At 48.6% G+C, this 23,737-nt stretch overlaps 22 non-coding genes across 22 annotated transcripts; all 22 read left to right on the forward strand.

Moving 5' to 3' along the window:
• The first annotated feature begins 499 nt into the window (after positions 1 to 499).
• Positions 500 to 572, forward strand: TRNAK-UUU (transfer RNA lysine (anticodon UUU)). The gene has a single exon. It is a non-coding gene; the product is annotated as a tRNA-Lys (tRNA).
• Positions 573 to 3,539: 2,967 nt separating this feature from the next.
• TRNAK-UUU (transfer RNA lysine (anticodon UUU)) lies at positions 3,540 to 3,612 on the forward strand. Its single transcript has one exon. It is a non-coding gene; the product is annotated as a tRNA-Lys (tRNA).
• A 687-nt stretch (positions 3,613 to 4,299) lies between these two features.
• TRNAK-UUU (transfer RNA lysine (anticodon UUU)) lies at positions 4,300 to 4,372 on the forward strand. Its single transcript has one exon. It is a non-coding gene; the product is annotated as a tRNA-Lys (tRNA).
• Positions 4,373 to 5,059: 687 nt separating this feature from the next.
• On the forward strand, positions 5,060 to 5,132 carry TRNAK-UUU (transfer RNA lysine (anticodon UUU)). The gene has a single exon. It is a non-coding gene; the product is annotated as a tRNA-Lys (tRNA).
• A 687-nt stretch (positions 5,133 to 5,819) lies between these two features.
• TRNAK-UUU (transfer RNA lysine (anticodon UUU)) lies at positions 5,820 to 5,892 on the forward strand. Its single transcript has one exon. It is a non-coding gene; the product is annotated as a tRNA-Lys (tRNA).
• Positions 5,893 to 6,579: 687 nt separating this feature from the next.
• Positions 6,580 to 6,652, forward strand: TRNAK-UUU (transfer RNA lysine (anticodon UUU)). Its single transcript has one exon. It is a non-coding gene; the product is annotated as a tRNA-Lys (tRNA).
• Positions 6,653 to 8,099: 1,447 nt separating this feature from the next.
• On the forward strand, positions 8,100 to 8,172 carry TRNAK-UUU (transfer RNA lysine (anticodon UUU)). The gene has a single exon. It is a non-coding gene; the product is annotated as a tRNA-Lys (tRNA).
• Positions 8,173 to 8,859: 687 nt separating this feature from the next.
• TRNAK-UUU (transfer RNA lysine (anticodon UUU)) lies at positions 8,860 to 8,932 on the forward strand. The gene has a single exon. It is a non-coding gene; the product is annotated as a tRNA-Lys (tRNA).
• A 687-nt stretch (positions 8,933 to 9,619) lies between these two features.
• On the forward strand, positions 9,620 to 9,692 carry TRNAK-UUU (transfer RNA lysine (anticodon UUU)). The gene has a single exon. It is a non-coding gene; the product is annotated as a tRNA-Lys (tRNA).
• A 687-nt stretch (positions 9,693 to 10,379) lies between these two features.
• Positions 10,380 to 10,452, forward strand: TRNAK-UUU (transfer RNA lysine (anticodon UUU)). The gene has a single exon. It is a non-coding gene; the product is annotated as a tRNA-Lys (tRNA).
• A 687-nt stretch (positions 10,453 to 11,139) lies between these two features.
• TRNAK-UUU (transfer RNA lysine (anticodon UUU)) lies at positions 11,140 to 11,212 on the forward strand. The gene has a single exon. It is a non-coding gene; the product is annotated as a tRNA-Lys (tRNA).
• Positions 11,213 to 12,659: 1,447 nt separating this feature from the next.
• TRNAK-UUU (transfer RNA lysine (anticodon UUU)) lies at positions 12,660 to 12,732 on the forward strand. Its single transcript has one exon. It is a non-coding gene; the product is annotated as a tRNA-Lys (tRNA).
• A 687-nt stretch (positions 12,733 to 13,419) lies between these two features.
• On the forward strand, positions 13,420 to 13,492 carry TRNAK-UUU (transfer RNA lysine (anticodon UUU)). Its single transcript has one exon. It is a non-coding gene; the product is annotated as a tRNA-Lys (tRNA).
• Positions 13,493 to 14,179: 687 nt separating this feature from the next.
• On the forward strand, positions 14,180 to 14,252 carry TRNAK-UUU (transfer RNA lysine (anticodon UUU)). Its single transcript has one exon. It is a non-coding gene; the product is annotated as a tRNA-Lys (tRNA).
• A 687-nt stretch (positions 14,253 to 14,939) lies between these two features.
• Positions 14,940 to 15,012, forward strand: TRNAK-UUU (transfer RNA lysine (anticodon UUU)). Its single transcript has one exon. It is a non-coding gene; the product is annotated as a tRNA-Lys (tRNA).
• A 687-nt stretch (positions 15,013 to 15,699) lies between these two features.
• TRNAK-UUU (transfer RNA lysine (anticodon UUU)) lies at positions 15,700 to 15,772 on the forward strand. Its single transcript has one exon. It is a non-coding gene; the product is annotated as a tRNA-Lys (tRNA).
• A 687-nt stretch (positions 15,773 to 16,459) lies between these two features.
• On the forward strand, positions 16,460 to 16,532 carry TRNAK-UUU (transfer RNA lysine (anticodon UUU)). Its single transcript has one exon. It is a non-coding gene; the product is annotated as a tRNA-Lys (tRNA).
• Positions 16,533 to 17,219: 687 nt separating this feature from the next.
• Positions 17,220 to 17,292, forward strand: TRNAK-UUU (transfer RNA lysine (anticodon UUU)). Its single transcript has one exon. It is a non-coding gene; the product is annotated as a tRNA-Lys (tRNA).
• Positions 17,293 to 17,979: 687 nt separating this feature from the next.
• TRNAK-UUU (transfer RNA lysine (anticodon UUU)) lies at positions 17,980 to 18,052 on the forward strand. The gene has a single exon. It is a non-coding gene; the product is annotated as a tRNA-Lys (tRNA).
• A 1,447-nt stretch (positions 18,053 to 19,499) lies between these two features.
• TRNAK-UUU (transfer RNA lysine (anticodon UUU)) lies at positions 19,500 to 19,572 on the forward strand. Its single transcript has one exon. It is a non-coding gene; the product is annotated as a tRNA-Lys (tRNA).
• Positions 19,573 to 22,539: 2,967 nt separating this feature from the next.
• Positions 22,540 to 22,612, forward strand: TRNAK-UUU (transfer RNA lysine (anticodon UUU)). Its single transcript has one exon. It is a non-coding gene; the product is annotated as a tRNA-Lys (tRNA).
• A 687-nt stretch (positions 22,613 to 23,299) lies between these two features.
• TRNAK-UUU (transfer RNA lysine (anticodon UUU)) lies at positions 23,300 to 23,372 on the forward strand. The gene has a single exon. It is a non-coding gene; the product is annotated as a tRNA-Lys (tRNA).
• Positions 23,373 to 23,737: the final 365 nt, after the last annotated feature.

Raw genomic sequence — 23,737 nt, forward strand, 5'->3', positions numbered from 1 at the left:
CCTTGTCTGTGGTAGCTTACCTGGGCTCCCGTAAACAATCTGCGACTGGCACACGCTGCTTGATCTTCTCTTGCCTATAATCCAGAGTGGATTCTACATTATTTTTTGGCCTGCGTTTCCTCTGCTGGACCTGGCATCATGAGGCTAAAGGGGAACTTCATTTGTAACCCAGTCACTGATTAAGAATACTGGAAGTGTCTTGGTCCAGGACTTAAGGAAGCCGTTCGGGCAGTGTCTTTTTGCAAGGCCCTTGTTTCCGGTGAAAGAGCATTGGCCTGTAGGTAAAAGTAAGCCAGAAACTGGACTGGACCCTATCTGCATGCTTACAGGTTAGATTCTCCCTTTTATCTTCAACCTGTCCTAGAAAATGAAACGGGAAAGGACGATTGGCCAGCCTGGGCAAGCCAAATACTTGTGCTTTCAGGCTGAATGCTCTTTTTCTACCATAGATGTCAAGATTCAAACAGCTTTGGACTCTTCTGGTGGTGGATTTTTCAGAGCCCGGATAGCTCAGTCGGTAGAGCATCAGACTTTTAATCTGAGGGTCCAGGGTTCAAGTCCCTGTTCGGGCGCTTTGAGGTCCTTGAGCTTCTGATTGGGCAGTCTTTATGCACATCTGCCAGGAACGCTCACTGGACCAGAGAGATGAAATGTCCTAGGGGAAGGGAAGCCAACCTCCCCCCTCGAGGCTCTTGGAATCTGCACCAGAAATAAAGGTGGCTGAAGGTGATTGTTTGACCAACTGTTTCCTGCCATAGAACCTTGTCTGTGGTAGCTTACCTGGGCTCCCGTAAACAATCTGCGACTGGCACACGCTGCTTGATCTTCTCTTGCCTATAATCCAGAGTGGATTCTACCTTATTTTTTGGCCTGCGTTTCCTCTGCTGGACCTGGCATCATGAGGCTAAAGGGGAACTTCATTTGTAACCCAGTCACTGATTAAGAATACTGGAAGTGTCTTGGTCCAGGACTTAAGGAAGCCGTTCGGGCAGTGTCTTTTTGCAAGGCCCTTGTTTCCGGTGAAAGAGCATTGGCCTGTAGGTAAAAGTAAGCCAGAAACTGGACTGGACCCTATCTGCATGCTTACAGGTTAGATTCTCCCTTTTATCTTCAACCTGTCCTAGAAAATGAAACGGGAGAGGACGATTGGCCAGCCTGGGCAAGCCAAATACTTGTGCTTTCAGGCTGAATGCTCTTTTTCCACCATAGATGTCAAGATTCAAACAGCTTTGGACTCTTCTGGTGGGGGATTTTTCAGAGCCCGGATAGCTCAGTCGGTAGAGCATCAGACTTTTAATCTGAGGGTCCAGGGTTCAAGTCCCTGTTCGGGTGCTTTGAGGTCCTTGAGCTTCTGATTGGGCAGTCTTTATGCACATCTGCCAGGAACGCTCACTGGACCAGAGAGATGAAATGTCCTAGGGGACGGGAAGCCAACCTCCCCCCTCGAGGCTCTTGGAATCTGCACCAGAAATAAAGGTGGCTGAAGGTGATTGTTTGACCAACTGTTTCCTGCCATAGAACCTTGTCTGTGGTAGCTTACCTGGGCTCCCGTAAACAATCTGCGACTGGCACACGCTGCTTGATCTTCTCTTGCCTATAATCCAGAGTGGATTCTACCTTATTTTTTGGCCTGCGTTTCCTCTGCTGGACCTGGCATCATGAGGCTAAAGGGGAACTTCATTTGTAACCCAGTCACTGATTAAGAATACTGGAAGTGTCTTGGTCCAGGACTTAAGGAAGCCGTTCGGGCAGTGTCTTTTTGCAAGGCCCTTGTTTCCGGTGAAAGAGCATTGGCCTGTAGGTAAAAGTAAGCCAGAAACTGGACTGGACCCTATCTGCATGCTTACAGGTTAGATTCTCCCTTTTATCTTCAACCTGTCCTAGAAAATGAAACGGGAAAGGACGATTGGCCAGCCTGGGCAAGCCAAATACTTGTGCTTTCAGGCTGAATGCTCTTTTTCCACCATAGATGTCAAGATTCAAACAGCTTTGGACTCTTCTGGTGGTGGATTTTTCAGAGCCCGGATAGCTCAGTCGGTAGAGCATGAGACTTTTAATCTGATGGTCCAGGGTTCAAGTCCCTGTTCGGGCGCTTTGAGGTCCTTGAGCTTCTGATTGGGCAGTCTTTATGCACATCTGCCAGGAACGCTCACTGGACCAGAGAGATGAAATGTCCTAGGGGAAGGGAAGCCAACCTCCCCCCTCGAGGCTCTTGGAATCTGCACCAGAAATAAAGGTGGCTGAAGGTGATTGTTTGACCAACTGTTTCCTGCCATAGAACCTTGTCTGTGGTAGCTTACCTGGGCTCCCGTAAACAATCTGCGACTGGCACACGCTGCTTGATCTTCTCTTGCCTATAATCCAGAGTGGATTCTACCTTATTTTTTGGCCTGCGTTTCCTCTGCTGGACCTGGCATCATGAGGCTAAAGGGGAACTTCATTTGTAACCCAGTCACTGATTAAGAATACTGGAAGTGTCTTGGTCCAGGACTTAAGGAAGCCGTTCGGGCAGTGTCTTTTTGCAAGGCCCTTGTTTCCGGTGAAAGAGCATTGGCCTGTAGGTAAAAGTAAGCCAGAAACTGGACTGGACCCTATCTGCATGCTTACAGGTTAGATTCTCCCTTTTATCTTCAACCTGTCCTAGAAAATGAAACGGGAAAGGACGATTGGCCAGCCTGGGCAAGCCAAATACTTGTGCTTTCAGGCTGAATGCTCTTTTTCCACCATAGATGTCAAGATTCAAACAGCTTTGGACTCTTCTGGTGGTGGATTTTTCAGAGCCCGGATAGCTCAGTCGGTAGAGCATGAGACTTTTAATCTGATGGTCCAGGGTTCAAGTCCCTGTTCGGGCGCTTTGAGGTCCTTGAGCTTCTGATTGGGCAGTCTTTATGCACATCTGCCAGGAACGCTCACTGGACCAGAGAGATGAAATGTCCTAGGGGAATGGAAGCCAACCTCCCCCCTCGAGGCTCTTGGAATCTGCACCAGAAATAAAGGTGGCTGAAGGTGATTGTTTGACCAACTGTTTCCTGCCATAGAACCTTGTCTGTGGTAGCTTACCTGGGCTCCCGTAAACAATCTGCGACTGGCACACGCTGCTTGATCTTCTCTTGCCTATAATCCAGAGTGGATTCTACCTTATTTTTTGGCCTGCGTTTCCTCTGCTGGACCTGGCATCATGAGGCTAAAGGGGAACTTCATTTGTAACCCAGTCACTGATTAAGAATACTGGAAGTGTCTTGGTCCAGGACTTAAGGAAGCCGTTCGGGCAGTGTCTTTTTGCAAGGCCCTTGTTTCCGGTGAAAGAGCATTGGCCTGTAGGTAAAAGTAAGCCAGAAACTGGACTGGACCCTATCTGCATGCTTACAGGTTAGATTCTCCCTTTTATCTTCAACCTGTCCTAGAAAATGAAACGGGAGAGGACGATTGGCCAGCCTGGGCAAGCCAAATACTTGTGCTTTCAGGCTGAATGCTCTTTTTCCACCATAGATGTCAAGATTCAAACAGCTTTGGACTCTTCTGGTGGGGGATTTTTCAGAGCCCGGATAGCTCAGTCGGTAGAGCATCAGACTTTTAATCTGAGGGTCCAGGGTTCAAGTCCCTGTTCGGGCGCTTTGAGGTCCTTGAGCTTCTGATTGGGCAGTCTTTATGCACATCTGCCAGGAACGCTCACTGGACCAGAGAGATGAAATGTCCTAGGGGACGGGAAGCCAACCTCCCCCCTCGAGGCTCTTGGAATCTGCACCAGAAATAAAGGTGGCTGAAGGTGATTGTTTGACCAACTGTTTCCTGCCATAGAACCTTGTCTGTGGTAGCTTACCTGGGCTCCCGTAAACAATCTGCGACTGGCACACGCTGCTTGATCTTCTCTTGCCTATAATCCAGAGTGGATTCTACCTTATTTTTTGGCCTGCGTTTCCTCTGCTGGACCTGGCATCATGAGGCTAAAGGGGAACTTCATTTGTAACCCAGTCACTGATTAAGAATACTGGAAGTGTCTTGGTCCAGGACTTAAGGAAGCCGTTCGGGCAGTGTCTTTTTGCAAGGCCCTTGTTTCCGGTGAAAGAGCATTGGCCTGTAGGTAAAAGTAAGCCAGAAACTGGACTGGACCCTATCTGCATGCTTACAGGTTAGATTCTCCCTTTTATCTTCAACCTGTCCTAGAAAATGAAACGGGAAAGGACGATTGGCCAGCCTGGGCAAGCCAAATACTTGTGCTTTCAGGCTGAATGCTCTTTTTCCACCATAGATGTCAAGATTCAAACAGCTTTGGACTCTCCTGGTGGTGGATTTTTCAGAGCCCGGATAGCTCAGTCGGTAGAGCATCAGACTTTTAATCTGAGGGTCCAGGGTTCAAGTCCCTGTTCGGGCGCTTTGAGGTCCTTGAGCTTCTGATTGGGCAGTCTTTATGCACATCTGCCAGGAACGCTCACTGGACCAGAGAGATGAAATATCCTAGGGGAAGGGAAGCCAACCTCCCCCCTCGAGGCTCTTGGAATCTGCACCAGAAATAAAGGTGGCTGAAGGTGATTGTTTGACCAACTGTTTCCTGCCATAGAACCTTGTCTGTGGTAGCTTACCTGGGCTCCCGTAAACAATCTGCGACTGGCACACGCTGCTTGATCTTCTCTTGCCTATAATCCAGAGTGGATTCTACATTATTTTTTGGCCTGCGTTTCCTCTGCTGGACCTGGCATCATGAGGCTAAAGGGGAACTTCATTTGTAACCCAGTCACTGATTAAGAATACTGGAAGTGTCTTGGTCCAGGACTTAAGGAAGCCGTTCGGGCAGTGTCTTTTTGCAAGGCCCTTGTTTCCGGTGAAAGAGCATTGGCCTGTAGGTAAAAGTAAGCCAGAAACTGGACTGGACCCTATCTGCATGCTTACAGGTTAGATTCTCCCTTTTATCTTCAACCTGTCCTAGAAAATGAAACGGGAAAGGACGATTGGCCAGCCTGGGCAAGCCAAATACTTGTGCTTTCAGGCTGAATGCTCTTTTTCCACCATAGATGTCAAGATTCAAACAGCTTTGGACTCTTCTGGTGGTGGATTTTTCAGAGCCCGGATAGCTCAGTCGGTAGAGCATCAGACTTTTAATCTGAGGGTCCAGGGTTCAAGTCCCTGTTCGGGCGCTTTGAGGTCCTTGAGCTTCTGATTGGGCAGTCTTTATGCACATCTGCCAGGAACGCTCACTGGACCAGAGAGATGAAATGTCCTAGGGGACGGGAAGCCAACCTCCCCCCTCGAGGCTCTTGGAATCTGCACCAGAAATAAAGGTGGCTGAAGGTGATTGTTTGACCAACTGTTTCCTGCCATAGAACCTTGTCTGTGGTAGCTTACCTGGGCTCCCGTAAACAATCTGCGACTGGCACACGCTGCTTGATCTTCTCTTGCCTATAATCCAGAGTGGATTCTACATTATTTTTTGGCCTGCGTTTCCTCTGCTGGACCTGGCATCATGAGGCTAAAGGGGAACTTCATTTGTAACCCAGTCACTGATTAAGAATACTGGAAGTGTCTTGGTCCAGGACTTAAGGAAGCCGTTCGGGCAGTGTCTTTTTGCAAGGCCCTTGTTTCCGGTGAAAGAGCATTGGCCTGTAGGTAAAAGTAAGCCAGAAACTGGACTGGACCCTATCTGCATGCTTACAGGTTAGATTCTCCCTTTTATCTTCAACCTGTCCTAGAAAATGAAACGGGAAAGGACGATTGGCCAGCCTGGGCAAGCCAAATACTTGTGCTTTCAGGCTGAATGCTCTTTTTCCACCATAGATGTCAAGATTCAAACAGCTTTGGACTCTTCTGGTGGTGGATTTTTCAGAGCCCGGATAGCTCAGTCGGTAGAGCATCAGACTTTTAATCTGAGGGTCCAGGGTTCAAGTCCCTGTTCGGGCGCTTTGAGGTCCTTGAGCTTCTGATTGGGCAGTCTTTATGCACATCTGCCAGGAACGCTCACTGGACCAGAGAGATGAAATGTCCTAGGGGAAGGGAAGCCAACCTCCCCCCTCGAGGCTCTTGGAATCTGCACCAGAAATAAAGGTGGCTGAAGGTGATTGTTTGACCAACTGTTTCCTGCCATAGAACCTTGTCTGTGGTAGCTTACCTGGGCTCCCGTAAACAATCTGCGACTGGCACACGCTGCTTGATCTTCTCTTGCCTATAATCCAGAGTGGATTCTACCTTATTTTTTGGCCTGCGTTTCCTCTGCTGGACCTGGCATCATGAGGCTAAAGGGGAACTTCATTTGTAACCCAGTCACTGATTAAGAATACTGGAAGTGTCTTGGTCCAGGACTTAAGGAAGCCGTTCGGGCAGTGTCTTTTTGCAAGGCCCTTGTTTCCGGTGAAAGAGCATTGGCCTGTAGGTAAAAGTAAGCCAGAAACTGGACTGGACCCTATCTGCATGCTTACAGGTTAGATTCTCCCTTTTATCTTCAACCTGTCCTAGAAAATGAAACGGGAAAGGACGATTGGCCAGCCTGGGCAAGCCAAATACTTGTGCTTTCAGGCTGAATGCTCTTTTTCCACCATAGATGTCAAGATTCAAACAGCTTTGGACTCTTCTGGTGGTGGATTTTTCAGAGCCCGGATAGCTCAGTCGGTAGAGCATCAGACTTTTAATCTGAGGGTCCAGGGTTCAAGTCCCTGTTCGGGCGCTTTGAGGTCCTTGAGCTTCTGATTGGGCAGTCTTTATGCACATCTGCCAGGAACGCTCACTGGACCAGAGAGATGAAATGTCCTAGGGGAAGGGAAGCCAACCTCCCCCCTCGAGGCTCTTGGAATCTGCACCAGAAATAAAGGTGGCTGAAGGTGATTGTTTGACCAACTGTTTCCTGCCATAGAACCTTGTCTGTGGTAGCTTACCTGGGCTCCCGTAAACAATCTGCGACTGGCACACGCTGCTTGATCTTCTCTTGCCTATAATCCAGAGTGGATTCTACCTTATTTTTTGGCCTGCGTTTCCTCTGCTGGACCTGGCATCATGAGGCTAAAGGGGAACTTCATTTGTAACCCAGTCACTGATTAAGAATACTGGAAGTGTCTTGGTCCAGGACTTAAGGAAGCCGTTCGGGCAGTGTCTTTTTGCAAGGCCCTTGTTTCCGGTGAAAGAGCATTGGCCTGTAGGTAAAAGTAAGCCAGAAACTGGACTGGACCCTATCTGCATGCTTACAGGTTAGATTCTCCCTTTTATCTTCAACCTGTCCTAGAAAATGAAACGGGAAAGGACGATTGGCCAGCCTGGGCAAGCCAAATACTTGTGCTTTCAGGCTGAATGCTCTTTTTCCACCATAGATGTCAAGATTCAAACAGCTTTGGACTCTTCTGGTGGTGGATTTTTCAGAGCCTGGATAGCTCAGTCGGTAGAGCATCAGACTTTTAATCTGAGGGTCCAGGGTTCAAGTCCCTGTTCGGGCGCTTTGAGGTCCTTGAGCTTCTGATTGGGCAGTCTTTATGCACATCTGCCAGGAACGCTCACTGGACCAGAGAGATGAAATGTCCTAGGGGAAGGGAAGCCAACCTCCCCCCTCGAGGCTCTTGGAATCTGCACCAGAAATAAAGGTGGCTGAAGGTGATTGTTTGACCAACTGTTTCCTGCCATAGAACCTTGTCTGTGGTAGCTTACCTGGGCTCCCGTAAACAATCTGCGACTGGCACACGCTGCTTGATCTTCTCTTGCCTATAATCCAGAGTGGATTCTACCTTATTTTTTGGCCTGCGTTTCCTCTGCTGGACCTGGCATCATGAGGCTAAAGGGGAACTTCATTTGTAACCCAGTCACTGATTAAGAATACTGGAAGTGTCTTGGTCCAGGACTTAAGGAAGCCGTTCGGGCAGTGTCTTTTTGCAAGGCCCTTGTTTCCGGTGAAAGAGCATTGGCCTGTAGGTAAAAGTAAGCCAGAAACTGGACTGGACCCTATCTGCATGCTTACAGGTTAGATTCTCCCTTTTATCTTCAACCTGTCCTAGAAAATGAAACGGGAAAGGACGATTGGCCAGCCTGGGCAAGCCAAATACTTGTGCTTTCAGGCTGAATGCTCTTTTTCCACCAAAGATGTCAAGATTCAAACTGCTTTGGACTCTTCTGGTGGCGGACTTTTCAGAGCCCGGATAGCTCAGTCGGTAGAGCATCAGACTTTTAATCTGAGGGTCCAGGGTTCAAGTCCCTGTTCGGGCGCTTTGAGGTCCTTGAGCTTCTGATTGGGCAGTCTTTATGCACATCTGCCAGGAACGCTCACTGGACCAGAGAGATGAAATGTCCTAGGGGACGGGAAGCCAACCTCCCCCCTCGAGGCTCTTGGAATCTGCACCAGAAATAAAGGTGGCTGAAGGTGATTGTTTGACCAACTGTTTCCTGCCATAGAACCTTGTCTGTGGTAGCTTACCTGGGCTCCCGTAAACAATCTGCGACTGGCACACGCTGCTTGATCTTCTCTTGCCTATAATCCAGAGTGGATTCTACATTATTTTTTGGCCTGCGTTTCCTCTGCTGGACCTGGCATCATGAGGCTAAAGGGGAACTTCATTTGTAACCCAGTCACTGATTAAGAATACTGGAAGTGTCTTGGTCCAGGACTTAAGGAAGCCGTTCGGGCAGTGTCTTTTTGCAAGGCCCTTGTTTCCGGTGAAAGAGCATTGGCCTGTAGGTAAAAGTAAGCCAGAAACTGGACTGGACCCTATCTGCATGCTTACAGGTTAGATTCTCCCTTTTATCTTCAACCTGTCCTAGAAAATGAAACGGGAAAGGACGATTGGCCAGCCTGGGCAAGCCAAATACTTGTGCTTTCAGGCTGAATGCTCTTTTTCCACCATAGATGTCAAGATTCAAACAGCTTTGGACTCTTCTGGTGGTGGATTTTTCAGAGCCCGGATAGCTCAGTCGGTAGAGCATCAGACTTTTAATCTGAGGGTCCAGGGTTCAAGTCCCTGTTCGGGCGCTTTGAGGTCCTTGAGCTTCTGATTGGGCAGTCTTTATGCACATCTGCCAGGAACGCTCACTGGACCAGAGAGATGAAATGTCCTAGGGGAAGGGAAGCCAACCTCCCCCCTCGAGGCTCTTGGAATCTGCACCAGAAATAAAGGTGGCTGAAGGTGATTGTTTGACCAACTGTTTCCTGCCATAGAACCTTGTCTGTGGTAGCTTACCTGGGCTCCCGTAAACAATCTGCGACTGGCACACGCTGCTTGATCTTCTCTTGCCTATAATCCAGAGTGGATTCTACATTATTTTTTGGCCTGCGTTTCCTCTGCTGGACCTGGCATCATGAGGCTAAAGGGGAACTTCATTTGTAACCCAGTCACTGATTAAGAATACTGGAAGTGTCTTGGTCCAGGACTTAAGGAAGCCGTTCGGGCAGTGTCTTTTTGCAAGGCCCTTGTTTCCGGTGAAAGAGCATTGGCCTGTAGGTAAAAGTAAGCCAGAAACTGGACTGGACCCTATCTGCATGCTTACAGGTTAGATTCTCCCTTTTATCTTCAACCTGTCCTAGAAAATGAAACGGGAAAGGACGATTGGCCAGCCTGGGCAAGCCAAATACTTGTGCTTTCAGGCTGAATGCTCTTTTTCCACCATAGATGTCAAGATTCAAACAGCTTTGGACTCTTCTGGTGGTGGATTTTTCAGAGCCCGGATAGCTCAGTCGGTAGAGCATCAGACTTTTAATCTGAGGGTCCAGGGTTCAAGTCCCTGTTCGGGCGCTTTGAGGTCCTTGAGCTTCTGATTGGGCAGTCTTTATGCACATCTGCCAGGAACGCTCACTGGACCAGAGAGATGAAATGTCCTAGGGGAAGGGAAGCCAACCTCCCCCCTCGAGGCTCTTGGAATCTGCACCAGAAATAAAGGTGGCTGAAGGTGATTGTTTGACCAACTGTTTCCTGCCATAGAACCTTGTCTGTGGTAGCTTACCTGGGCTCCCGTAAACAATCTGCGACTGGCACACGCTGCTTGATCTTCTCTTGCCTATAATCCAGAGTGGATTCTACCTTATTTTTTGGCCTGCGTTTCCTCTGCTGGACCTGGCATCATGAGGCTAAAGGGGAACTTCATTTGTAACCCAGTCACTGATTAAGAATACTGGAAGTGTCTTGGTCCAGGACTTAAGGAAGCCGTTCGGGCAGTGTCTTTTTGCAAGGCCCTTGTTTCCGGTGAAAGAGCATTGGCCTGTAGGTAAAAGTAAGCCAGAAACTGGACTGGACCCTATCTGCATGCTTACAGGTTAGATTCTCCCTTTTATCTTCAACCTGTCCTAGAAAATGAAACGGGAAAGGACGATTGGCCAGCCTGGGCAAGCCAAATACTTGTGCTTTCAGGCTGAATGCTCTTTTTCCACCAAAGATGTCAAGATTCAAACTGCTTTGGACTCTTCTGGTGGCGGATTTTTCAGAGCCCGGATAGCTCAGTCGGTAGAGCATCAGACTTTTAATCTGAGGGTCCAGGGTTCAAGTCCCTGTTCGGGCGCTTTGAGGTCCTTGAGCTTCTGATTGGGCAGTCTTTATGCACATCTGCCAGGAACGCTCACTGGACCAGAGAGATGAAATGTCCTAGGGGACGGGAAGCCAACCTCCCCCCTCGAGGCTCTTGGAATCTGCACCAGAAATAAAGGTGGCTGAAGGTGATTGTTTGACCAACTGTTTCCTGCCATAGAACCTTGTCTGTGGTAGCTTACCTGGGCTCCCGTAAACAATCTGCAACTGGCACACGCTGCTTGATCTTCTCTTGCCTATAATCCAGAGTGGATTCTACATTATTTTTTGGCCTGCGTTTCCTCTGCTGGACCTGGCATCATGAGGCTAAAGGGGAACTTCATTTGTAACCCAGTCACTGATTAAGAATACTGGAAGTGTCTTGGTCCAGGACTTAAGGAAGCCGTTCGGGCAGTGTCTTTTTGCAAGGCCCTTGTTTCCGGTGAAAGAGCATTGGCCTGTAGGTAAAAGTAAGCCAGAAACTGGACTGGACCCTATCTGCATGCTTACAGGTTAGATTCTCCCTTTTATCTTCAACCTGTCCTAGAAAATGAAACGGGAAAGGATGATTGGCCAGCCTGGGCAAGCCAAATACTTGTGCTTTCAGGCTGAATGCTCTTTTTCCACCATAGATGTCAAGATTCAAACTGCTTTGGACTCTTCTGGTGGTGGATTTTTCAGAGCCCGGATAGCTCAGTCGGTAGAGCATCAGACTTTTAATCTGAGGGTCCAGGGTTCAAGTCCCTGTTCGGGCGCTTTGAGGTCCTTGAGCTTCTGATTGGGCAGTCTTTATGCACATCTGCCAGGAACGCTCACTGGACCAGAGAGATGAAATGTCCTAGGGGACGGGAAGCCAACCTCCCCCCTCGAGGCTCTTGGAATCTGCACCAGAAATAAAGGTGGCTGAAGGTGATTGTTTGACCAACTGTTTCCTGCCATAGAACCTTGTCTGTGGTAGCTTACCTGGGCTCCCGTAAACAATCTGCGACTGGCACACGCTGCTTGATCTTCTCTTGCCTATAATCCAGAGTGGATTCTACCTTATTTTTTGGCCTGCGTTTCCTCTGCTGGACCTGGCATCATGAGGCTAAAGGGGAACTTCATTTGTAACCCAGTCACTGATTAAGAATACTGGAAGTGTCTTGGTCCAGGACTTAAGGAAGCCGTTCGGGCAGTGTCTTTTTGCAAGGCCCTTGTTTCCGGTGAAAGAGCATTGGCCTGTAGGTAAAAGTAAGCCAGAAACTGGACTGGACCCTATCTGCATGCTTACAGGTTAGATTCTCCCTTTTATCTTCAACCTGTCCTAGAAAATGAAACGGGAAAGGACGATTGGCCAGCCTGGGCAAGCCAAATACTTGTGCTTTCAGGCTGAATGCTCTTTTTCCACCAAAGATGTCAAGATTCAAACTGCTTTGGACTCTTCTGGTGGCGGATTTTTCAGAGCCCGGATAGCTCAGTCGGTAGAGCATCAGACTTTTAATCTGAGGGTCCAGGGTTCAAGTCCCTGTTCGGGTGCTTTGAGGTCCTTGAGCTTCTGATTGGGCAGTCTTTATGCACATCTGCCAGGAACGCTCACTGGACCAGAGAGATGAAATGTCCTAGGGGACGGGAAGCCAACCTCCCCCCTCGAGGCTCTTGGAATCTGCACCAGAAATAAAGGTGGCTGAAGGTGATTGTTTGACCAACTGTTTCCTGCCATAGAACCTTGTCTGTGGTAGCTTACCTGGGCTCCCGTAAACAATCTGCGACTGGCACACGCTGCTTGATCTTCTCTTGCCTATAATCCAGAGTGGATTCTACATTATTTTTTGGCCTGCGTTTCCTCTGCTGGACCTGGCATCATGAGGCTAAAGGGGAACTTCATTTGTAACCCAGTCACTGATTAAGAATACTGGAAGTGTCTTGGTCCAGGACTTAAGGAAGCCGTTCGGGCAGTGTCTTTTTGCAAGGCCCTTGTTTCCGGTGAAAGAGCATTGGCCTGTAGGTAAAAGTAAGCCAGAAACTGGACTGGACCCTATCTGCATGCTTACAGGTTAGATTCTCCCTTTTATCTTCAACCTGTCCTAGAAAATGAAACGGGAAAGGATGATTGGCCAGCCTGGGCAAGCCAAATACTTGTGCTTTCAGGCTGAATGCTCTTTTTCCACCATAGATGTCAAGATTCAAACTGCTTTGGACTCTTCTGGTGGTGGATTTTTCAGAGCCCGGATAGCTCAGTCGGTAGAGCATCAGACTTTTAATCTGAGGGTCCAGGGTTCAAGTCCCTGTTCGGGCGCTTTGAGGTCCTTGAGCTTCTGATTGGGCAGTCTTTATGCACATCTGCCAGGAACGCTCACTGGACCAGAGAGATGAAATGTCCTAGGGGAAGGGAAGCCAACCTCCCCCCTCGAGGCTCTTGGAATCTGCACCAGAAATAAAGGTGGCTGAAGGTGATTGTTTGACCAACTGTTTCCTGCCATAGAACCTTGTCTGTGGTAGCTTACCTGGGCTCCCGTAAACAATCTGCGACTGGCACACGCTGCTTGATCTTCTCTTGCCTATAATCCAGAGTGGATTCTACATTATTTTTTGGCCTGCGTTTCCTCTGCTGGACCTGGCATCATGAGGCTAAAGGGGAACTTCATTTGTAACCCAGTCACTGATTAAGAATACTGGAAGTGTCTTGGTCCAGGACTTAAGGAAGCCGTTCGGGCAGTGTCTTTTTGCAAGGCCCTTGTTTCCGGTGAAAGAGCATTGGCCTGTAGGTAAAAGTAAGCCAGAAACTGGACTGGACCCTATCTGCATGCTTACAGGTTAGATTCTCCCTTTTATCTTCAACCTGTCCTAGAAAATGAAACGGGAAAGGACGATTGGCCAGCCTGGGCAAGCCAAATACTTGTGCTTTCAGGCTGAATGCTCTTTTTCCACCATAGATGTCAAGATTCAAACAGCTTTGGACTCTTCTGGTGGTGGATTTTTCAGAGCCCGGATAGCTCAGTCGGTAGAGCATCAGACTTTTAATCTGAGGGTCCAGGGTTCAAGTCCCTGTTCGGGCGCTTTGAGGTCCTTGAGCTTCTGATTGGGCAGTCTTTATGCACATCTGCCAGGAACGCTCACTGGACCAGAGAGATGAAATGTCCTAGGGGAAGGGAAGCCAACCTCCCCCCTCGAGGCTCTTGGAATCTGCACCAGAAATAAAGGTGGCTGAAGGTGATTGTTTGACCAACTGTTTCCTGCCATAGAACCTTGTCTGTGGTAGCTTACCTGGGCTCCCGTAAACAATCTGCGACTGGCACACGCTGCTTGATCTTCTCTTGCCTATAATCCAGAGTGGATTCTACCTTATTTTTTGGCCTGCGTTTCCTCTGCTGGACCTGGCATCATGAGGCTAAAGGGGAACTTCATTTGTAACCCAGTCACTGATTAAGAATACTGGAAGTGTCTTGGTCCAGGACTTAAGGAAGCCGTTCGGGCAGTGTCTTTTTGCAAGGCCCTTGTTTCCGGTGAAAGAGCATTGGCCTGTAGGTAAAAGTAAGCCAGAAACTGGACTGGACCCTATCTGCATGCTTACAGGTTAGATTCTCCCTTTTATCTTCAACCTGTCCTAGAAAATGAAACGGGAAAGGATGATTGGCCAGCCTGGGCAAGCCAAATACTTGTGCTTTCAGGCTGAATGCTCTTTTTCCACCATAGATGTCAAGATTCAAACTGCTTTGGACTCTTCTGGTGGTGGATTTTTCAGAGCCCGGATAGCTCAGTCGGTAGAGCATCAGACTTTTAATCTGAGGGTCCAGGGTTCAAGTCCCTGTTCGGGCGCTTTGAGGTCCTTGAGCTTCTGATTGGGCAGTCTTTATGCACATCTGCCAGGAACGCTCACTGGACCAGAGAGATGAAATGTCCTAGGGGAAGGGAAGCCAACCTCCCCCCTCGAGGCTCTTGGAATCTGCACCAGAAATAAAGGTGGCTGAAGGTGATTGTTTGACCAACTGTTTCCTGCCATAGAACCTTGTCTGTGGTAGCTTACCTGGGCTCCCGTAAACAATCTGCGACTGGCACACGCTGCTTGATCTTCTCTTGCCTATAATCCAGAGTGGATTCTACATTATTTTTTGGCCTGCGTTTCCTCTGCTGGACCTGGCATCATGAGGCTAAAGGGGAACTTCATTTGTAACCCAGTCACTGATTAAGAATACTGGAAGTGTCTTGGTCCAGGACTTAAGGAAGCCGTTCGGGCAGTGTCTTTTTGCAAGGCCCTTGTTTCCGGTGAAAGAGCATTGGCCTGTAGGTAAAAGTAAGCCAGAAACTGGACTGGACCCTATCTGCATGCTTACAGGTTAGATTCTCCCTTTTATCTTCAACCTGTCCTAGAAAATGAAACGGGAAAGGACGATTGGCCAGCCTGGGCAAGCCAAATACTTGTGCTTTCAGGCTGAATGCTCTTTTTCCACCATAGATGTCAAGATTCAAACAGCTTTGGACTCTTCTGGTGGTGGATTTTTCAGAGCCCGGATAGCTCAGTCGGTAGAGCATCAGACTTTTAATCTGAGGGTCCAGGGTTCAAGTCCCTGTTCGGGCGCTTTGAGGTCCTTGAGATTCTGATTGGGCAGTCTTTATGCACATCTGCCAGGAACGCTCACTGGACCAGAGAGATGAAATGTCCTAGGGGAAGGGAAGCCAACCTCCCCCCTCGAGGCTCTTGGAATCTGCACCAGAAATAAAGGTGGCTGAAGGTGATTGTTTGACCAACTGTTTCCTGCCATAGAACCTTGTCTGTGGTAGCTTACCTGGGCTCCCGTAAACAATCTGCGACTGGCACACGCTGCTTGATCTTCTCTTGCCTATAATCCAGAGTGGATTCTACCTTATTTTTTGGCCTGCGTTAACTCTGCTGGACCTGGCATCATGAGGCTAAAGGGGAACTTCATTTGTAACCCAGTCACTGATTAAGAATACTGGAAGTGTCTTGGTCCAGGACTTAAGGAAGCCGTTCGGGCAGTGTCTTTTTGCAAGGCCCTTGTTTCCGGTGAAAGAGCATTGGCCTGTAGGTAAAAGTAAGCCAGAAACTGGACTGGACCCTATCTGCATGCTTACAGGTTAGATTCTCCCTTTTATCTTCAACCTGTCCTAGAAAATGAAACGGGAAAGGACGATTGGCCAGCCTGGGCAAGCCAAATACTTGTGCTTTCAGGCTGAATGCTCTTTTTCCACCAAAGATGTCAAGATTCAAACTGCTTTGGACTCTTCTGGTGGTGGATTTTTCAGAGCCCGGATAGCTCAGTCGGTAGAGCATCAGACTTTTAATCTGAGGGTCCAGGGTTCAAGTCCCTGTTCGGGCGCTTTGAGGTCCTTGAGCTTCTGATTGGGCAGTCTTTATGCACATCTGCCAGGAACGCTCACTGGACCAGAGAGATGAAATGTCCTAGGGGAAGGGAAGCCAACCTCCCCCCTCGAGGCTCTTGGAATCTGCACCAGAAATAAAGGTGGCTGAAGGTGATTGTTTGACCAACTGTTTCCTGCCATAGAACCTTGTCTGTGGTAGCTTACCTGGGCTCCCGTAAACAATCTGCGACTGGCACACGCTGCTTGATCTTCTCTTGCCTATAATCCAGAGTGGATTCTACATTATTTTTTGGCCTGCGTTTCCTCTGCTGGACCTGGCATCATGAGGCTAAAGGGGAACTTCATTTGTAACCCAGTCACTGATTAAGAATACTGGAAGTGTCTTGGTCCAGGACTTAAGGAAGCCGTTCGGGCAGTGTCTTTTTGCAAGGCCCTTGTTTCCGGTGAAAGAGCATTGGCCTGTAGGTAAAAGTAAGCCAGAAACTGGACTGGACCCTATCTGCATGCTTACAGGTTAGATTCTCCCTTTTATCTTCAACCTGTCCTAGAAAATGAAACGGGAAAGGACGATTGGCCAGCCTGGGCAAGCCAAATACTTGTGCTTTCAGGCTGAATGCTCTTTTTCCACCATAGATGTCAAGATTCAAACAGCTTTGGACTCTTCTGGTGGTGGATTTTTCAGAGCCCGGATAGCTCAGTCGGTAGAGCATCAGACTTTTAATCTGAGGGTCCAGGGTTCAAGTCCCTGTTCGGGCGCTTTGAGGTCCTTGAGATTCTGATTGGGCAGTCTTTATGCACATCTGCCAGGAACGCTCACTGGACCAGAGAGATGAAATGTCCTAGGGGAAGGGAAGCCAACCTCCCCCCTCGAGGCTCTTGGAATCTGCACCAGAAATAAAGGTGGCTGAAGGTGATTGTTTGACCAACTGTTTCCTGCCATAGAACCTTGTCTGTGGTAGCTTACCTGGGCTCCCGTAAACAATCTGCGACTGGCACACGCTGCTTGATCTTCTCTTGCCTATAATCCAGAGTGGATTCTACATTATTTTTTGGCCTGCGTTTCCTCTGCTGGACCTGGCATCATGAGGCTAAAGGGGAACTTCATTTGTAACCCAGTCACTGATTAAGAATACTGGAAGTGTCTTGGTCCAGGACTTAAGGAAGCCGTTCGGGCAGTGTCTTTTTGCAAGGCCCTTGTTTCCGGTGAAAGAGCATTGGCCTGTAGGTAAAAGTAAGCCAGAAACTGGACTGGACCCTATCTGCATGCTTACAGGTTAGATTCTCCCTTTTATCTTCAACCTGTCCTAGAAAATGAAACGGGAAAGGACGATTGGCCAGCCTGGGCAAGCCAAATACTTGTGCTTTCAGGCTGAATGCTCTTTTTCCACCATAGATGTCAAGATTCAAACAGCTTTGGACTCTTCTGGTGGTGGATTTTTCAGAGCCCGGATAGCTCAGTCGGTAGAGCATCAGACTTTTAATCTGAGGGTCCAGGGTTCAAGTCCCTGTTCGGGCGCTTTGAGGTCCTTGAGATTCTGATTGGGCAGTCTTTATGCACATCTGCCAGGAACGCTCACTGGACCAGAGAGATGAAATGTCCTAGGGGAAGGGAAGCCAACCTCCCCCCTCGAGGCTCTTGGAATCTGCACCAGAAATAAAGGTGGCTGAAGGTGATTGTTTGACCAACTGTTTCCTGCCATAGAACCTTGTCTGTGGTAGCTTACCTGGGCTCCCGTAAACAATCTGCGACTGGCACACGCTGCTTGATCTTCTCTTGCCTATAATCCAGAGTGGATTCTACCTTATTTTTTGGCCTGCGTTAACTCTGCTGGACCTGGCATCATGAGGCTAAAGGGGAACTTCATTTGTAACCCAGTCACTGATTAAGAATACTGGAAGTGTCTTGGTCCAGGACTTAAGGAAGCCGTTCGGGCAGTGTCTTTTTGCAAGGCCCTTGTTTCCGGTGAAAGAGCATTGGCCTGTAGGTAAAAGTAAGCCAGAAACTGGACTGGACCCTATCTGCATGCTTACAGGTTAGATTCTCCCTTTTATCTTCAACCTGTCCTAGAAAATGAAACGGGAAAGGACGATTGGCCAGCCTGGGCAAGCCAAATACTTGTGCTTTCAGGCTGAATGCTCTTTTTCCACCAAAGATGTCAAGATTCAAACTGCTTTGGACTCTTCTGGTGGTGGATTTTTCAGAGCCCGGATAGCTCAGTCGGTAGAGCATCAGACTTTTAATCTGAGGGTCCAGGGTTCAAGTCCCTGTTCGGGCGCTTTGAGGTCCTTGAGCTTCTGATTGGGCAGTCTTTATGCACATCTGCCAGGAACGCTCACTGGACCAGAGAGATGAAATGTCCTAGGGGACGGGAAGCCAACCTCCCCCCTCGAGGCTCTTGGAATCTGCACCAGAAATAAAGGTGGCTGAAGGTGATTGTTTGACCAACTGTTTCCTGCCATAGAACCTTGTCTGTGGTAGCTTACCTGGGCTCCCGTAAACAATCTGCGACTGGCACACGCTGCTTGATCTTCTCTTGCCTATAATCCAGAGTGGATTCTACCTTATTTTTTGGCCTGCGTTTCCTCTGCTGGACCTGGCATCATGAGGCTAAAGGGGAACTTCATTTGTAACCCAGTCACTGATTAAGAATACTGGAAGTGTCTTGGTCCAGGACTTAAGGAAGCCGTTCGGGCAGTGTCTTTTTGCAAGGCCCTTGTTTCCGGTGAAAGAGCATTGGCCTGTAGGTAAAAGTAAGCCAGAAACTGGACTGGACCCTATCTGCATGCTTACAGGTTAGATTCTCCCTTTTATCTTCAACCTGTCCTAGAAAATGAAACGGGAGAGGACGATTGGCCAGCCTGGGCAAGCCAAATACTTGTGCTTTCAGGCTGAATGCTCTTTTTCCACCATAGATGTCAAGATTCAAACAGCTTTGGACTCTTCTGGTGGTGGATTTTTCAGAGCCTGGATAGCTCAGTCGGTAGAGCATCAGACTTTTAATCTGAGGGTCCAGGGTTCAAGTCACTGTTCGGGCGCTTTGAGGTCCTTGAGCTTCTGATTGGGCAGTCTTTATGCACATCTGCCAGGAACGCTCACTGGACCAGAGAGATGAAATGTCCTAGGGGAAGGGAAGCCAACCTCCCCCCTCGAGGCTCTTGGAATCTGCACCAGAAATAAAGGTGGCTGAAGGTGATTGTTTGACCAACTGTTTGCTGCCATAGAACCTTGTCTGTGGTAGCTTACCTGGGCTCCCGTAAACAATCTGCGACTGGCACACGCTGCTTGATCTTCTCTTGCCTATAATCCAGAGTGGATTCTACCTTATTTTTTGGCCTGCGTTTCCTCTGCTGGACCTGGCATCATGAGGCTAAAGGGGAACTTCATTTGTAACCCAGTCACTGATTAAGAATACTGGAAGTGTCTTGGTCCAGGACTTAAGGAAGCCGTTCGGGCAGTGTCTTTTTGCAAGGCCCTTGTTTCCGGTGAAAGAGCATTGGCCTGTAGGTAAAAGTAAGCCAGAAACTGGACTGGACCCTATCTGCATGCTTACAGGTTAGATTCTCCCTTTTATCTTCAACCTGTCCTAGAAAATGAAACGGGAAAGGACGATTGGCCAGCCTGGGCAAGCCAAATACTTGTGCTTTCAGGCTGAATGCTCTTTTTCCACCAAAGATGTCAAGATTCAAACTGCTTTGGACTCTTCTGGTGGTGGATTTTTCAGAGCCCGGATAGCTCAGTCGGTAGAGCATCAGACTTTTAATCTGAGGGTCCAGGGTTCAAGTCCCTGTTCGGGCGCTTTGAGGTCCTTGAGCTTCTGATTGGGCAGTCTTTATGCACATCTGCCAGGAACGCTCACTGGACCAGAGAGATGAAATGTCCTAGGGGACGGGAAGCCAACCTCCCCCCTCGAGGCTCTTGGAATCTGCACCAGAAATAAAGGTGGCTGAAGGTGATTGTTTGACCAACTGTTTCCTGCCATAGAACCTTGTCTGTGGTAGCTTACCTGGGCTCCCGTAAACAATCTGCGACTGGCACACGCTGCTTGATCTTCTCTTGCCTATAATCCAGAGTGGATTCTACCTTATTTTTTGGCCTGCGTTTCCTCTGCTGGACCTGGCATCATGAGGCTAAAGGGGAACTTCATTTGTAACCCAGTCACTGATTAAGAATACTGGAAGTGTCTTGGTCCAGGACTTAAGGAAGCCGTTCGGGCAGTGTCTTTTTGCAAGGCCCTTGTTTCCGGTGAAAGAGCATTGGCCTGTAGGTAAAAGTAAGCCAGAAACTGGACTGGACCCTATCTGCATGCTTACAGGTTAGATTCTCCCTTTTATCTTCAACCTGTCCTAGAAAATGAAACGGGAGAGGACGATTGGCCAGCCTGGGCAAGCCAAATACTTGTGCTTTCAGGCTGAATGCTCTTTTTCCACCATAGATGTCAAGATTCAAACAGCTTTGGACTCTTCTGGTGGTGGATTTTTCAGAGCCTGGATAGCTCAGTCGGTAGAGCATCAGACTTTTAATCTGAGGGTCCAGGGTTCAAGTCACTGTTCGGGCGCTTTGAGGTCCTTGAGCTTCTGATTGGGCAGTCTTTATGCACATCTGCCAGGAACGCTCACTGGACCAGAGAGATGAAATGTCCTAGGGGAAGGGAAGCCAACCTCCCCCCTCGAGGCTCTTGGAATCTGCACCAGAAATAAAGGTGGCTGAAGGTGATTGTTTGACCAACTGTTTGCTGCCATAGAACCTTGTCTGTGGTAGCTTACCTGGGCTCCCGTAAACAATCTGCGACTGGCACACGCTGCTTGATCTTCTCTTGCCTATAATCCAGAGTGGATTCTACCTTATTTTTTGGCCTGCGTTTCCTCTGCTGGACCTGGCATCATGAGGCTAAAGGGGAACTTCATTTGTAACCCAGTCACTGATTAAGAATACTGGAAGTGTCTTGGTCCAGGACTTAAGGAAGCCGTTCGGGCAGTGTCTTTTTGCAAGGCCCTTGTTTCCGGTGAAAGAGCATTGGCCTGTAGGTAAAAGTAAGCCAGAAACTGGACTGGACCCTATCTGCATGCTTACAGGTTAGATTCTCCCTTTTATCTTCAACCTGTCCTAGAAAATGAAACGGGAAAGGACGATTGGCCAGCCTGGGCAAGCCAAATACTTGTGCTTTCAGGCTGAATGCTCTTTTTCCACCATAGATGTCAAGATTCAAACAGCTTTGGACTCTTCTGGTGGTGGATTTTTCAGAGCCCGAATAGCTCAGTCGGTAGAGCATCAGACTTTTAATCTGAGGGTCCAGGGTTCAAGTCCCTGTTCGGGCGCTTTGAGGTCCTTGAGCTTCTGATTGGGCAGTCTTTATGCACATCTGCCAGGAACGCTCACTGGACCAGAGAGATGAAATGTCCTAGGGGAAGGGAAGCCAACCTCCCCCCTCGAGGCTCTTGGAATCTGCACCAGAAATAAAGGTGGCTGAAGGTGATTGTTTGACCAACTGTTTCCTGCCATAGAACCTTGTCTGTGGTAGCTTACCTGGGCTCCCGTAAACAATCTGCGACTGGCACACGCTGCTTGATCTTCTCTTGCCTATAATCCAGAGTGGATTCTACCTTATTTTTTGGCCTGCGTTAACTCTGCTGGACCTGGCATCATGAGGCTAAAGGGGAACTTCATTTGTAACCCAGTCACTGATTAAGAATACTGGAAGTGTCTTGGTCCAGGACTTAAGGAAGCCGTTCGGGCAGTGTCTTTTTGCAAGGCCCTTGTTTCCGGTGAAAGAGCATTGGCCTGTAGGTAAAAGTAAGCCAGAAACTGGACTGGACCCTATCTGCATGCTTACAGGTTAGATTCTCCCTTTTATCTTCAACCTGTCCTAGAAAATGAAACGGGAAAGGACGATTGGCCAGCCTGGGCAAGCCAAATACTTGTGCTTTCAGGCTGAATGCTCTTTTTCCACCAAAGATGTCAAGATTCAAACTGCTTTGGACTCTTCTGGTGGTGGATTTTTCAGAGCCCGGATAGCTCAGTCGGTAGAGCATCAGACTTTTAATCTGAGGGTCCAGGGTTCAAGTCCCTGTTCGGGTGCTTTGAGGTCCTTGAGCTTCTGATTGGGCAGTCTTTATGCACATCTGCCAGGAACGCTCACTGGACCAGAGAGATGAAATGTCCTAGGGGACGGGAAGCCAACCTCCCCCCTCGAGGCTCTTGGAATCTGCACCAGAAATAAAGGTGGCTGAAGGTGATTGTTTGACCAACTGTTTCCTGCCATAGAACCTTGTCTGTGGTAGCTTACCTGGGCTCCCGTAAACAATCTGCGACTGGCACACGCTGCTTGATCTTCTCTTGCCTATAATCCAGAGTGGATTCTACCTTATTTTTTGGCCTGCGTTTCCTCTGCTGGACCTGGCATCATGAGGCTAAAGGGGAACTTCATTTGTAACCCAGTCACTGATTAAGAATACTGGAAGTGTCTTGGTCCAGGACTTAAGGAAGCCGTTCGGGCAGTGTCTTTTTGCAAGGCCCTTGTTTCCGGTGAAAGAGCATTGGCCTGTAGGTAAAAGTAAGCCAGAAACTGGACTGGACCCTATCTGCATGCTTACAGGTTAGATTCTCCCTTTTATCTTCAACCTGTCCTAGAAAATGAAACGGGAAAGGACGATTGGCCAGCCTGGGCAAGCCAAATACTTGTGCTTTCAGGCTGAATGCTCTTTTTCCACCATAGATGTCAAGATTCAAACTGCTTTGGACTCTTCTGGTGGTGGATTTTTCAGAGCCCGGATAGCTCAGTCGGTAGAGCATCAGACTTTTAATCTGAGGGTCCAGGGTTCAAGTCCCTGTTCGGGCGCTTTGAGGTCCTTGAGCTTCTGATTGGGCAGTCTTTATGCACATCTGCCAGGAACGCTCACTGGACCAGAGAGATGAAATGTCCTAGGGGAAGGGAAGCCAACCTCCCCCCTCGAGGCTCTTGGAATCTGCACCAGAAATAAAGGTGGCTGAAGGTGATTGTTTGACCAACTGTTTCCTGCCATAGAACCTTGTCTGTGGTAGCTTACCTGGGCTCCCGTAAACAATCTGCGACTGGCACACGCTGCTTGATCTTCTCTTGCCTATAATCCAGAGTGGATTCTACCTTATTTTTTGGCCTGCGTTTCCTCTGCTGGACCTGGCATCATGAGGCTAAAGGGGAACTTCATTTGTAACCCAGTCACTGATTAAGAATACTGGAAGTGTCTTGGTCCAGGACTTAAGGAAGCCGTTCGGGCAGTGTCTTTTTGCAAGGCCCTTGTTTCCGGTGAAAGAGCATTGGCCTGTAGGTAAAAGTAAGCCAGAAACTGGACTGGACCCTATCTACATGCTTACAGGTTAGATTCTCCCTTTTATCTTCAACCTGTCCTAGAAAATGAAACGGGAAAGGACGATTGGCCAGCCTGGGCAAGCCAAATACTTGTGCTTTCAGGCTGAATGCTCTTTTTCCACCATAGATGTCAAGATTCAAACTGCTTTGGACTCTTCTGGTGGTGGATTTTTCAGAGCCCGGATAGCTCAGTCGGTAGAGCATCAGACTTTTAATCTGAGGGTCCAGGGTTCAAGTCCCTGTTCGGGCGCTTTGAGGTCCTTGAGCTTCTGATTGGGCAGTCTTTATGCACATCTGCCAGGAACGCTCACTGGACCAGAGAGATGAAATGTCCTAGGGGACGGGAAGCCAACCTCCCCCCTCGAGGCTCTTGGAATCTGCACCAGAAATAAAGGTGGCTGAAGGTGATTGTTTGACCAACTGTTTCCTGCCATAGAACCTTGTCTGTGGTAGCTTACCTGGGCTCCCGTAAACAATCTGCGACTGGCACACGCTGCTTGATCTTCTCTTGCCTATAATCCAGAGTGGATTCTACATTATTTTTTGGCCTGCGTTTCCTCTGCTGGACCTGGCATCATGAGGCTAAAGGGGAACTTCATTTGTAACCCAGTCACT

The sequence above is a fragment of the Lithobates pipiens genome, unplaced genomic scaffold (genome assembly GCF_037356315.1).
Source record: "Lithobates pipiens isolate NorthernLeopardFrog02 unplaced genomic scaffold, aLitPip1_a1.2 Scaffold_8, whole genome shotgun sequence".
Classification (NCBI taxonomy): Eukaryota; Metazoa; Chordata; class Amphibia; order Anura; family Ranidae; genus Lithobates; species Lithobates pipiens.